Source organism: Triticum urartu, chromosome 2 (assembly GCF_003073215.2).
Source record: "Triticum urartu cultivar G1812 chromosome 2, Tu2.1, whole genome shotgun sequence".
Taxonomy (NCBI): Eukaryota; Viridiplantae; Streptophyta; class Magnoliopsida; order Poales; family Poaceae; genus Triticum; species Triticum urartu.
In genome coordinates this window covers 340,107,586-340,119,655 of record NC_053023.1, presented here as the reverse complement: position 1 = coordinate 340,119,655, position 12,070 = coordinate 340,107,586, and the positions used below count along the sequence as shown (strand labels likewise).

General features: G+C 42.6%; 2 long non-coding RNA genes across 2 annotated transcripts; one reads left to right on the top strand and one right to left on the bottom strand.

Annotated features, from left to right (window-relative positions):
- Positions 1 to 790: 790 nt before the first annotated feature.
- LOC125541531 lies at positions 791 to 3,751 on the top strand. The gene is made up of 2 exons (XR_007297571.1): positions 791 to 1,087; positions 1,171 to 3,751. It is a non-coding gene; the product is annotated as an uncharacterized LOC125541531 (long non-coding RNA).
- A 4,270-nt stretch (positions 3,752 to 8,021) lies between these two features.
- Positions 8,022 to 11,643, bottom strand: LOC125537241. The gene is made up of 2 exons (XR_007295712.1): positions 10,685 to 11,643; positions 8,022 to 8,710 (listed from the first exon to the last, which is right to left on the bottom strand). It is a non-coding gene; the product is annotated as an uncharacterized LOC125537241 (long non-coding RNA).
- Between the last annotated feature and the right edge of the window lie 427 nt (positions 11,644 to 12,070).

The following is a 12,070-nucleotide window of genomic DNA, read 5'->3' as shown; positions in this document are numbered from 1 at the left end:
ACTTACATCACAAACAACACGAATGATCAGAAAAACTCGGGGTAGAAGGCACGGTTGCGAAGATAGCCCGAAGGTCGGGTTCGTACAGAGGGAAGTTCAAGCTCGTTACTCAGGCAGTTCAGGTTGTGATCAGAATATTATTCTGATCCCATGATCAGAATATTTATATATATATATATAGTGTTACTATTCATCACCCAGGGTGCAGAATAAGTTATTCTTCACCTGAGCTAATTTTATGATCATTTCATAATTAAATTACGTTTGGAATTCAAATAGTTACATTCCTATTGATTCACTACGTAAAAATTGACATAAGAAAATAAAAATATAGGTCATAAGACAAGAAAAATTGCAGTTTATGTGTATTTTAGACTATGTTTTTACGTTTGTAATTTTACATAACATAAAATATTTTTTACGGCGATTATATATTTTCTTGCGGTCTCTTTTTGCGTCGGAAATAAGACAAAACTTATGAAACGTAAAATTACGGTGCATTGATGGTAAAATAGAGGGGGTGAAGAATAACTATTCCTCACCCAGGGTGACGAATAGCGTGACCCTATATATAGAAACTCTATTAGTGACCCTGGGTAAGAATAAGAAATTCTTCACCCCAGTCCATCAACCGAGCCAGGGTCTGGTTTATAGGCAAATCTCGACCGATGTAAATTTTGTTGCGCTGCCGTAAATTTACGTCGACGGGCGCGGTTGCCTGGGAAGAGGTATCCCACACCCCGTATCAATATTTTCTGTAATATAATCCCTCCCAAAAAAATATCTTTTCTAATCAGCTGCGAGCGGTTCACCTTTGAGGATGAACTACCAGCGGCGGCTGTGCTCGACATCCTTCCTCTCTGACGATTGCGGAGGCCACGGCAACAAAGACGATGGCGCCGGTGCCGGAGGGATGACCCCGGAGGCAAGGTATACTCCCCTCTCTCGTACGTCGAGTGCTCCCCCTTTCTCTCTTGATGCGGTGGCGACCAGGGGGCAAATTGGGCAGTGTAAAGGTACGGCGCGAGCTCGGCGACGGCAATGACTTCTCCGGCGTCCCTCTCCACGTCTGGTGGTTTGCTCGCATGTAAGATCTCCCTACTCGTATTCCTTTCCCTGTCCTCGTCCATGAATTTCTGAATTTTTAGGTTTAGGGTTCTTGATTTTTAGGGAACGGGGCAAAGAAAGAGGTAGAAGACCAAGAAAGGAGATGAAAGAAAAGAGGGGAGCTTGCATACTGAATGGGATGACGGAGTAGAACTTCGCTCGAATGTGGGATCAATTCGGAGATCATACATGAGGAGAAGAAGAGGAGGAGCTCAACGCTGCAGCAGAGAAATAACACTAGAGTATCGCCTTAGATCCAGCCTTTGGTGATAGCGCTGTTTCTAGATTTTCTTCTCTGTTTGGATGAACTGTTCCTTCTTTCTTCTTTGGAGCTCCACTGCTTAAAATTAAAAAAAGGAACCATGTTCAGTTGTTTTCACTTGGAGTGAAGTAGGGATGCTTCTACTATATCAGGAGGGTCATCCCATCATTGCGAATCTGCTCTGTTGCAAAAGATGAAACACATGGAAACCAGAAAGCGTAAAGCACAAGAAAATGTGAAAAAACAACCCGCACACAGCGAGCAACGAAGAATCACGCCCCCAAAATAAGCACAAATCATTCAAGCACAAGTAACTGTGATATTAATGCCCAGTGTCACTGACTCCCTGGTAAGGAGTATAACGTTTTGTTAGGTTTTGAGTGGGTCAAACCACTTCCATCGGAGCTGATCATACCTCTGAATAGACCAAAATTTAAACCTTTTGATTCAATGATCTTGCTAAAGGACACAAATGTGTCTTTTTTTTAAAATGTTGACTCGTCCTGAACACTACTAGTGAGGCCTCAGAACTCTCCAGTTGCAGACCTGAACACTATGAGACATGGTAGCAACTAGCAACACGAAAGATGCCGAATCAGGTTTTCCTTTTTCAATTCATGGAAGCACTAACCTTCTGTGAAAGCACTGCATACACCTGCAGTACACTAACCTTTTTAGGTTTGCTTCTCGGATTTTTACACTGAGCTTAAGGAAAATGATGAATGGTTAAGCACCTATTTATTTCTAGCTTTGATCTGTTTGGTTCTTGATACACACTGAAGAGAAAGATATAGCTGGACGGCGCCTATTTTATGTTGATGTAAACAAGTGACGTAATCTACGTCACATGCAAGTTTGGAAAATGTATTAGTTGGACATGCTCCTATTTTTTGTTGGCCCCATATATATTACCTTGTCTCTAATAATTCTTACATTATCTAGCGAACTTGGGCTGGCTCCATACTGTACACTAGATTTTTGTACGTGGCTGGTTGGAAACATCATGTTGGTGGACACTGACCATCTCCCAGTTCGTCAATATTCATGAAAGCTGAGTTAGATTTATTTTAATTACCATGAGTTGGACCCTGATCCTCATCCAGCCTGTCAAACTTTGCTGTTTTATTTTTGTTTAACCCGCCCTCAATCCAGGATTAATCTTCTATTCTATAATAGGAATTTTTTTATTTTTTATTCAGGTTGTTGCTTTCTTTTCTGTAGCATAAACCAGATGGGAATGTACTATTTTTGGCGAGTAATCATATGATTCTAGCTAGGCTCCATGAACTGAATTTTTCCTTAGCCATGAATACTGTAAAGAAGATCCACACAATCATTTTGGCTTTAGATTCTTATATACTGGAAAATGTTGACTTTGTTCACATTTAACCTATTTTCCTATCTTACAGAGCAAGCCATTATGCTTGGCGGTTTTGGCATTTGCCTTACCATTATATGTATCTTACCAATTATGTGTTTCATTTTGATGACTCTTTCATGACAGACAATGTCTTAAATGGTTACAAGACATAGACTAGTTCAGTATGATGACTCCCGGTATTGTATCTGCCACAGTTTAATAAAAGACACGGTTAGTGTGCATTGAAAGTTTGAAACAACAGTTATAGTGTTTGGCCTTTTATCTTATTTCTCTCTATTTTTGATTCAGACCGTGCAGCCAGCGTGTTATGGGTTCATGTGATTCTGATGAATTTAGTCATCCAAATCACTCCGCTAACTTTCATTTCAACCTTGTTTCCAGTTTAGAGTACCAAAGGTTGTTTAATCCTTTTAAGTGTTATATGTGCTTGTGAGTTGGTGGCCTCTACCTGTTCATTGGTATACTTCTGAGAACTAAAAATATTCTGTTTTTCAGGTATCTGTTCAAGCGGACGACGTTTAATGTATGAGGGATAGAGAGAAATGTCTTTGTATTTATGGTGGGCAGAGTAATATTGAACAAAATTCAGGCCTTCTTTTACTAATACCCAGAAGCTAAATTCAGGTTTTGGTGAGAAGAAAAGTGAACCTAAAGGCTACAGTACTATTAATAGGATACTATGTTGGTTACAGCCCATGGATAATAGTGTTTCAGTCACTAGACAGATTGCTGAACAGATGAAGTTGATGTAAAATCTCTGGTCACCTGCCAATTAAGCCTTGAAGATCAAGTTCAACATTAGTCACTTTTCAAGTTTGGTAGTATTCAGTTTGCAATAGTGATTTCTGAATTTTCAGGCTGCTGGTAACTTAGTGCTAAGTGGCATTCAATTGTGTCAAGATGAATTTGATTTGTAATTGCAAGGATAGTTTTTGTTACGTGAGGTATTTCTCGGAACCACTATGTATTAGATCACTTTGTTATTCCACAGTTACCAAAAATTCATTGTGTACAAAATGAATAAATTTCATATGTTTCTTACAGTTACCGAAAATTCCTCCTACAGAATTAGGATAGTGGCCTATGTTACTTTTTTTAGAGACACGGTGTACTCAGTACAATAAATAGAAAGAGTAACAGAACTAACGAAATATACATGAAGTAAGGAACACAACATTATATCTAAGAAAATCAGGAACACCTCACTACTGTAAAATTACCTAAGTGGCCTTATGTCTAAAAAATCAGGAAGGACTCGCAACTGTAAGATTACCTGAGTAGATGTAAGATTACAGCAAGATGCACCAGATTGGTTCCTCGACCACGGGACTTGATTGACTCACATGCAAACTGTAAGATTACCATGCACTTTTTTTTTGTTTACGGTGGTTTTAGTGCAGGTACTGGTTCCTCTTTCCAACTATAATATTACCACACAAACCTGATTTTCTTACAGATTGTAGTTTTAAGCGTGGGTACAAAAGCTGACTGGGGTGAGGAATAAGAATTCCTCACCCAGGGTGACGAATAGCGCGACCATATATTATATATATATATATATATATATATATATATATGTTTGTGTGTGTGTTAGCCACCACCATAGAAGGGGCGATCAAATCCGGAGCCTCACCACCACACACCCAAGCCTCAGGAGCTTGTTCTTCCTCTGTACTAGTTCATCCTCAGCCCCTCGCGACGCTAATCCACACCAAAGCAGGAGTAGGATCTTACACCGCAAGGTGGCCCGAACCTGGGTTAACTGTCGTGTCTCTTTCCTTTCCCGTTCATCGAGCTAGGTCGTGAGAGCGGCGGGTTGGTAGGCTAGGGAGGTTGAGTTCTTCGCACGCGCGGCAGAGTTCCAACCTTTCTTGGGTTTGCGGAGCCCTGAATCCGACAAGTACCCAAAACTTATGCACAGGCAATGGCAATCCCCCGACAAGGAGGCTTACCGGAAGATGACCCGAGACATTATTGCTAGGCTATAGAGAAGATCTCCTATAATGACCTCAACCTGATAAGATTCGATGTCTCTGTGCTCACTGTGCTAGTCCCTAGATCAATTGCTAGCACACAGTACAAGATGTAATATCAAGAGTAAACCACATGCCATAATATTACATCGTAGATCCAAAACTTAAATAATATACATACCTGCATAGCTCAAAGCTAGCATACAAACAAAATCCAGCGGAAAAGCAAATAAAATCTTAATAGAATCCATCAACACCCACACGCAAATGTCGAGTATAGACATCGTAACCCTGCATCGTATCACTCACTCGTTGTATAAAATATGCAAAATGATAAGTTACAACCATAAGGGTCAGTATGTTGAATGTACTGGCAAGTCACACAAGAGTTATATAACAGACCTACATGTATATGCAAGGTATATCAAAAGGATGGTGTACTGGTTGTTTTGCAGAAAAGCTAAATTTTCCCTGATAACTACATAACATAATAGTCAAGTTTTAATTTGTCTTCCTAGAATTAAATACTTATGGTTGAATTGGGAACTCCAATACCAACCTATCCCCATTATTAAATTTCCCACACAACTTTTATGAAGGTATCATCTGTCAAGATCATCCAACAACTGTAATGGCCTGGCTGCTCAAATTTGTGCATAACCAGGGACACGACTAATCATGATTAGTTTTTAATACCTTGCAGAGTTTAATACGCTTTACCCACTGGACCCAATCTGAAGATTGAGACGAAGTCTTTCAAAAGAGGTTCCTTTAACCAGCTGATGGCCACATCCCACCTATATACGCTACATTTGTCGACATTGTCTGGGTAAGGGTTCCAACAACTGATCAACTAAGCCAGAGCCCATATAGCTAGTGGTTGTACATGGAAGCTACTAGTTACTAAGTCGGTCTGATCTTTTTGAACCTGGGCGGCATTCCACTTACATTCAAAGGGTATAAACTATGATGTTCTTGAAACCACCCTAGCAATACCACTTCCACCAATATGTGAATTAAATCCTTAATCTTTCCCTAATAATAAAGCACAAATTGACTCTGTCGGGTTCACTGTCGCTCCCTTTTTGCGAAATAGCCCTTCTATTTTTGGGTAATTGAACCCATAGTCCATATATAAGTAAAAAAACGTTTCACACTACTGGGGCGAATCAACGGCCCTACAAGACCCAGATCAGGCCCTGGGAAATCCATCAAGGCCCAAGCCGCGCCAGTACGCCGCCGCTTCCCCGAGCTCCCTCCTGCGCCCGACCACGCCGGCTGGACCTCCTCCACCTCGCCTCGCCGCCTGTGACCGGACCCTCGCCAGACCAGCAGATGAGCAGCGCATCTCTCTCTCTCTCTCCCTTCCTTCTTCTTCTATCTTCCTCACATCTCCCACTCTTTAGGACGCCATGAGCTCCACAGCCACCGCCACGAGGAGTCCATGCTCGGATCCGGCGAGATCCGGCCACGGGCAACCCATCCCCGCCACTCTCGCGCTAGATCTGCACCACCCCTCACCGTCCCCGTCGGAGTTTGTCTCCAGCGTGCCACAAGCCACCTCCTACCTCTTCCTTCATTCGAGGAGAACGACGACCAAGCCTCACCTGCTCGCTCGTGTGGGCCGTGTGACCCTCCAAGGCCCAGCACAACGCTCGCGACCAAGCCCAGCCTCCCTGGCCCAGCCGCGCATGAACAAATGTCTGGTGTACGTCCAACATTTGCCAAGAAAAATGCGTGTGTACATCCATAAAAGTAGGAACAAATGTTTCACCCCGTACCCTACTGCTAGCAGGAGGATGGTGTGTGGGTTGATGATGGCAATAATAGCAGCAGTCGAGCGGGTGTTAGGCCATCGTCTCATGAGCGGCCGGTCTGATCTAGGAATATATAAAATCATGCGTACAAGCTTTTTTTTATGGAACATGCATACAAGTTGAGCTTAAGGTGAGCACATACAAAATTAGATGCCTTTGCACTAGAAAAAGAAACTTAGATCCTGATCGATCAAGGTTTTGTGTTGTTCAAAATAATAATGGGATGCACTAACGCGCGACTTACACAATATCACCCACCAAGGACATGACAGTAGCAACCAATCAGATCATCATCACATGTGCGGCTGGTCTCACATATTTTTTAACACAGTACACATGCAAGCTCTCGTATACACACACATACACTCACCCCTATAAACGCACACACGCGCACCCTACCCTTATGAGCACCTCCGGTCTCACATATTAAACGATGTGGCACCCATCGCGCTTGAGGAGATGAGGAAACACATTCGTGCATTAGAATTCCCGATAATAATATTAGACATATTTTATTAATTAGATGGATAAAAAAGTACAACTTCATTTGCATGTGAATTGCAAAATAATAAACAAGAAATAAAGTATTAAATATATTTCCGTTATTTAATATTGAGGCATAGGGCTTAAACATGAAATTTAACCAGTCAAACAAAACATAAGATTAAAGTTAAAGTAATTATAATATGATTCCAATCTAAGTAGAGTATAAGTCTGTTGAAGAACAATAAGATATTTGACAAGAAAATTAAATACCATTTTTAAATGAATATACACCAAGAATTACTTTACCCCATATACAAGACATTTGGTAATTATGCCGCAAAAATATCATAGTTTTTCTACATGCTCCGAGGCTTATTTAGTTATTGAACTGATGAATTTCTTCTTTGTGTCTAAATCATCCTGAACCCCTTTTTTGTAGCTAAATTGTGAGGTGTTGTGTTTAGGTGCACATGCCACGAGTGAACTACTTTATATATGAGTTGTTGATGTCAAAAACTAAGATACGATACTGTGATTCTAATATTTGACATTTCAGAACTGTTTAACTCAAGAGCAAAATATTGTGACAACACATACAGAAAAACTATGTCTAAATCACAATAAAAACTTTTCATTATTTGTTCGTCATATGCTATATTTTTCTATGAACAAAACAAATCTTCACTCTTATTTTTCAGCTCGACCCACTAGCGTCTGTCACCAAAGTACAAGGAGTTGGACTCGGAGTCTCTACTATGTGTGACAAAAACTGTGCGACACAAACTCCACATGTTTCTCTGTTATATTGCCAAAGATGGGGGTCTTTGGACAATGCTCCTAATTTATTTTTTTGTTTCTCGTGTGGCAGTGTGGAGGAGTTCTAAGAAGTTTGTTGATGATGTCATGTCTGATGATGGGTCATTGGGGAGGAGGTCTTGAGCCATTGGGTTAGTGAAGTGAGGTTTTCTTTTCTCATGTTGCAACGCATGGGCATTTGTGTTAGTTACTACTCCCTCCGCCCCAGAATTATTGTCGCGGGCGCAGTATAGTGGATGTTTTGCAATAAACACCTCGCAATTTTAAAAATAGTAGCAAACAAGTACATGACTCTTTCTCCTTCCTCCATCCAGCGCCCGCTCGTCGCCAGGGGGCAGAGGCCGACGCCATGGGATTCCTCCGCCGCGCTGGAGATTCTGGTGCTCGCAACCCACCCACAATCACCCACCGCCGCTCACCCGCCACCAGCTGCTCACCGATTCCGCCGTCCATCGCCGTGACCGCCAGGCGAGCTGGTCCTCGATCCACCGCGACCACTTGCCGGCGCCCAGCTGCGTGATTCCGCCGCCCACCTGCGCGACCAATCACTGCGGCGCCGCCCACCTGCACCTGCAACCCTGTCAACCTCCGCGATTCCGTCGCAATCTTTCCCTGCGCCCCGTCTCTGTTGCTGGGAGACACCGATCGCCGGCCCAGCCTCTCCTTCCCTGCCGGCTCCTTCCTCGTCGGCTGTGCTGCTGAGGTGGTCTTTCCCTGCCGGCTCCCTCCTCGCCACCGACGCCTACTACTGCTGCTGCCCCGCCACTGACGCCTACTGCTACTGCTGCATCGACCACCTGCAGCTGGTATTTCTTCCTCGACCAAACGAACTCGCCCAGCCTCTGCTGCTGCTGCTAGGTAGGTAGTCCTGCAAAATTGGTAATGTTAGATTTGGAAACATTCAATCAGGAAGATTTTGTTAATTCTGGAAACATTCAATCATCTTAATTATGGAAACATTAAATCAAGAAATGAGATTTTGTTAATTTTGGAAACAATTCAACCATGTTAATTTCAGAAACAATCAATCGGACAAAATTTTGGCAACTGGAATTATTACGGCATGGATTATGGACTCTCACGATCATCATCAATGTTCAGGTTCTAAAAATGTTCAAACAGACATCATGGATTATGAACTTGAACTAGTTACAATGATTTGAATCTTGCACTAGTTGCAATGAACTTGCTATACTGAAGATCAATCCAAGAAGATGGTATCGGCTTGCCATGCTGAAAGAGAAAACAAAGCACCCAAAAAAGAAACGTTTCTTTTCTTTCATGGAAGGGGCCTGTTTCTCAGTTTGTATCGCCAATTTTTGCGAGAATCATACTGTATCCAGGAGGGGTAATGTGCTCACTGTTAGTGCACTGCTATAGCACATGCTCACCTTGTGAATTCAGCTCACACAGCCAAAATTAACTTAGTAAATTCAGTTAAAGATGCATTTAGTCAATTGATTTGCTTAATACAGTAAGCCCTTTATTTAGTCAGTAATCTTAGAGCAATTTTACTGTCATGTTTACTGAATCTATATCACAGGAGTACTATGATTTCTAAATTCGTTTCAGTCAACTTGTGTCAAATTGGTTTCAAACAATTTTCTGTCAACTTGTGAGCAGGAAAATGGCTTCAGAAAATTCAGTTAACTGAGACTACAGTGAATAATGTTTCAAACAGTTATGAGTAGAAGTGGTTAGAGCAAAGTGTTTGATAGCAGGATTAAGCTAAAATCCTGATTACAAATGACACACTGATTACAAATGACACTTTCTAAAATCCTCCACAGCCATTTTTTGAATTGTGATGATCAGTTGTGCAAGCAAGTCAAGTTTTCACTAAACTGAACATACAAACTATGGATTTTGAATCAATATGCTAACAACTCCATGATATGTTGATTCTTTGCAGGGTGCTGGTCCTGTCAAATGCAGCGGAGTTTCTACGTCTGGACTAGTACTAAAAATCATCAGGATGCAAACTTAACCGATTGAACTCTCCGAAACTTGATGTTTTCAGTTTCTAATGGACTAGGACTGGAATTGAGAAGATGAATGATGGCAGGGCAGGAATGGAGAAGATAAATGAATTGAGTGGGAGCTTCATGGAATTTTTAAATGCAAACCAGCACTAAAACTGAGTTGGATATTGACACAGTACAACTGAGTTGATCCAGACTCAAACTGAATTTTTAAATGCAAAATATGGATGAACACTGGTGATTACCACTACACTCCATCCAATTGTATTTGTAAACCTAAATAAAGTGGGGGACGACATGGATATTGGCACAGTACATTACATACTCAAATCTATACCACCTTAGTTTGAAGAAAAAGATCGATAGATGCTTCAGAACAAAACAAAGTTAAGGAACAAAAGCAATCAGGACACACAGGAGGATATTTCGTAGCTACGACTTACATTTTCTTATTCCATTTAAACTGAGTTCAATTGTTCAAACATAGGATTCCAACATGACATCCCAATCCATGACAGAAGGGATTGTTGCATCACTGACGACCGACCGACTGAAAGATAACATGTTGTTTCTTCCTCGCGTAACCAGCTCTAATTAACCCCAGACAGAGAGACACTCGAGCTCGCGATCAAAAACACCACAGGACTCAAAGACACGACACACGACTCAGACTGACACATGAACACGACGACGCCTACATTCAGTAACATTCAATACAAATTAAGTACTGGAAGATAACAAATTCAGTAGATTCAGTAACATTTAGTGAATCACAGTGGAGTACATATGCAGAAATTGACAGCGACAGTGGCAGAAATTGACAGCGGCGAAGCAAGGGGAAGATGGGCCAGGGGAACAACCTGAGGGGAGACGAGGCATCGGGCTCGGGGGCTGGGTCGAAGAAGGGGAGCTCGAGTTACTGTGCCACCGCCACCTCCCCCCGGCGCGGCGACCAGGGATGAGGCTGTCGCCATGCACTCCAGATTGAGCACCCGGACGCGCTCCTCGCACGAGTAGAAGCGGTGCTCGGCGACAGCAGGCCTCCTGCGTCCCTCGTCCGTGGACCCGCGGCCTGCTCGTCGTCGTCCGCGAGAACCTTGGCCTCCTGGACGGCCACATCGGCAGCCGGTCTCCGTGCATCACCACCACGCACTGCCGCACCACCACAAAAATCGCAATTTCTCCTTCCTCTATGCAATCCGCGGTGAGAAAGTTGGCATTTGTGAGTGTCGACGGTGGCCAGGGTTTGTTTGGGGCTGCGAATTGGCGGGCAAATGGACTGGACGGAGGTAGGGGAAGGAGGGGGTGGCGACAAAGGTCGGCAGGGCAAGGACAGGCCGGAGTTGGCCGGGATCTGGCCGTGAACCGTGGTGGCCGACTAGGGAATGGGGAAAGTGAGACGCCGTCGCGACTGAACACTGGAGAGAGGGACGCGGGTTGTGTCGGGAAACACTGGAGAGTTTTTTTTAAATTGTCGTCACGACATGAATTTCGGGATGGAGGGAGTACTCAATGAGTTATATATATAATCATCACATAAGCTCAATGTATACACGAAACAACCCCATCTACAAAGCGTAACAAAATTACAACTACCACGATCTACATTGACGGGAAGATAGCTCAACAGCATAGCAAAATGATACATTATTCTTATGCATGCATATATTCATAGTGTGATATAGACTACATGTGTAGAAAAATAATAAGTAAAGGAGGATCAGCTAGAGGGAGAGAGTTGGCTCACTGTGCTGCTGTATCCATTATTGATGAGGACATCAATACCATTTTTATATCCACAACTCCTACTGTTACATATACTGGACCAATTACTAGAGCTCGCGCACGCCAATTAAATTACCAGGTACTTTCGTTTCTTGGTAATGATTCTAATGTTCATGAGATTATGATGCTGCCTAAATTGGATACATTTGTTTTGCTTACAAATGAAGGGTCTAGCTTGAAGAAGGATGAACATTGGAGCAAGAACACGCTGGCATGCGCAAGGGGATCAAGAACGGAATTACAAGTGGTGATTTCAGGACTTTGAAGCCGCCATAAGGAGTGCATGAAGCCTTGGACGAAATATACAAGATGCCACTTCATAATATTCGTCCATAGGCTATTCTAGGTGCTGCGTCACCTTATTAATGGGCCAGGCCCATGTAATTTCGAAATACTTAAGTATAGGCTATTTTTAGAGTCTGTATGTGTGGGGAAACAAGAGTTAGGGTTGGTTTCGGACC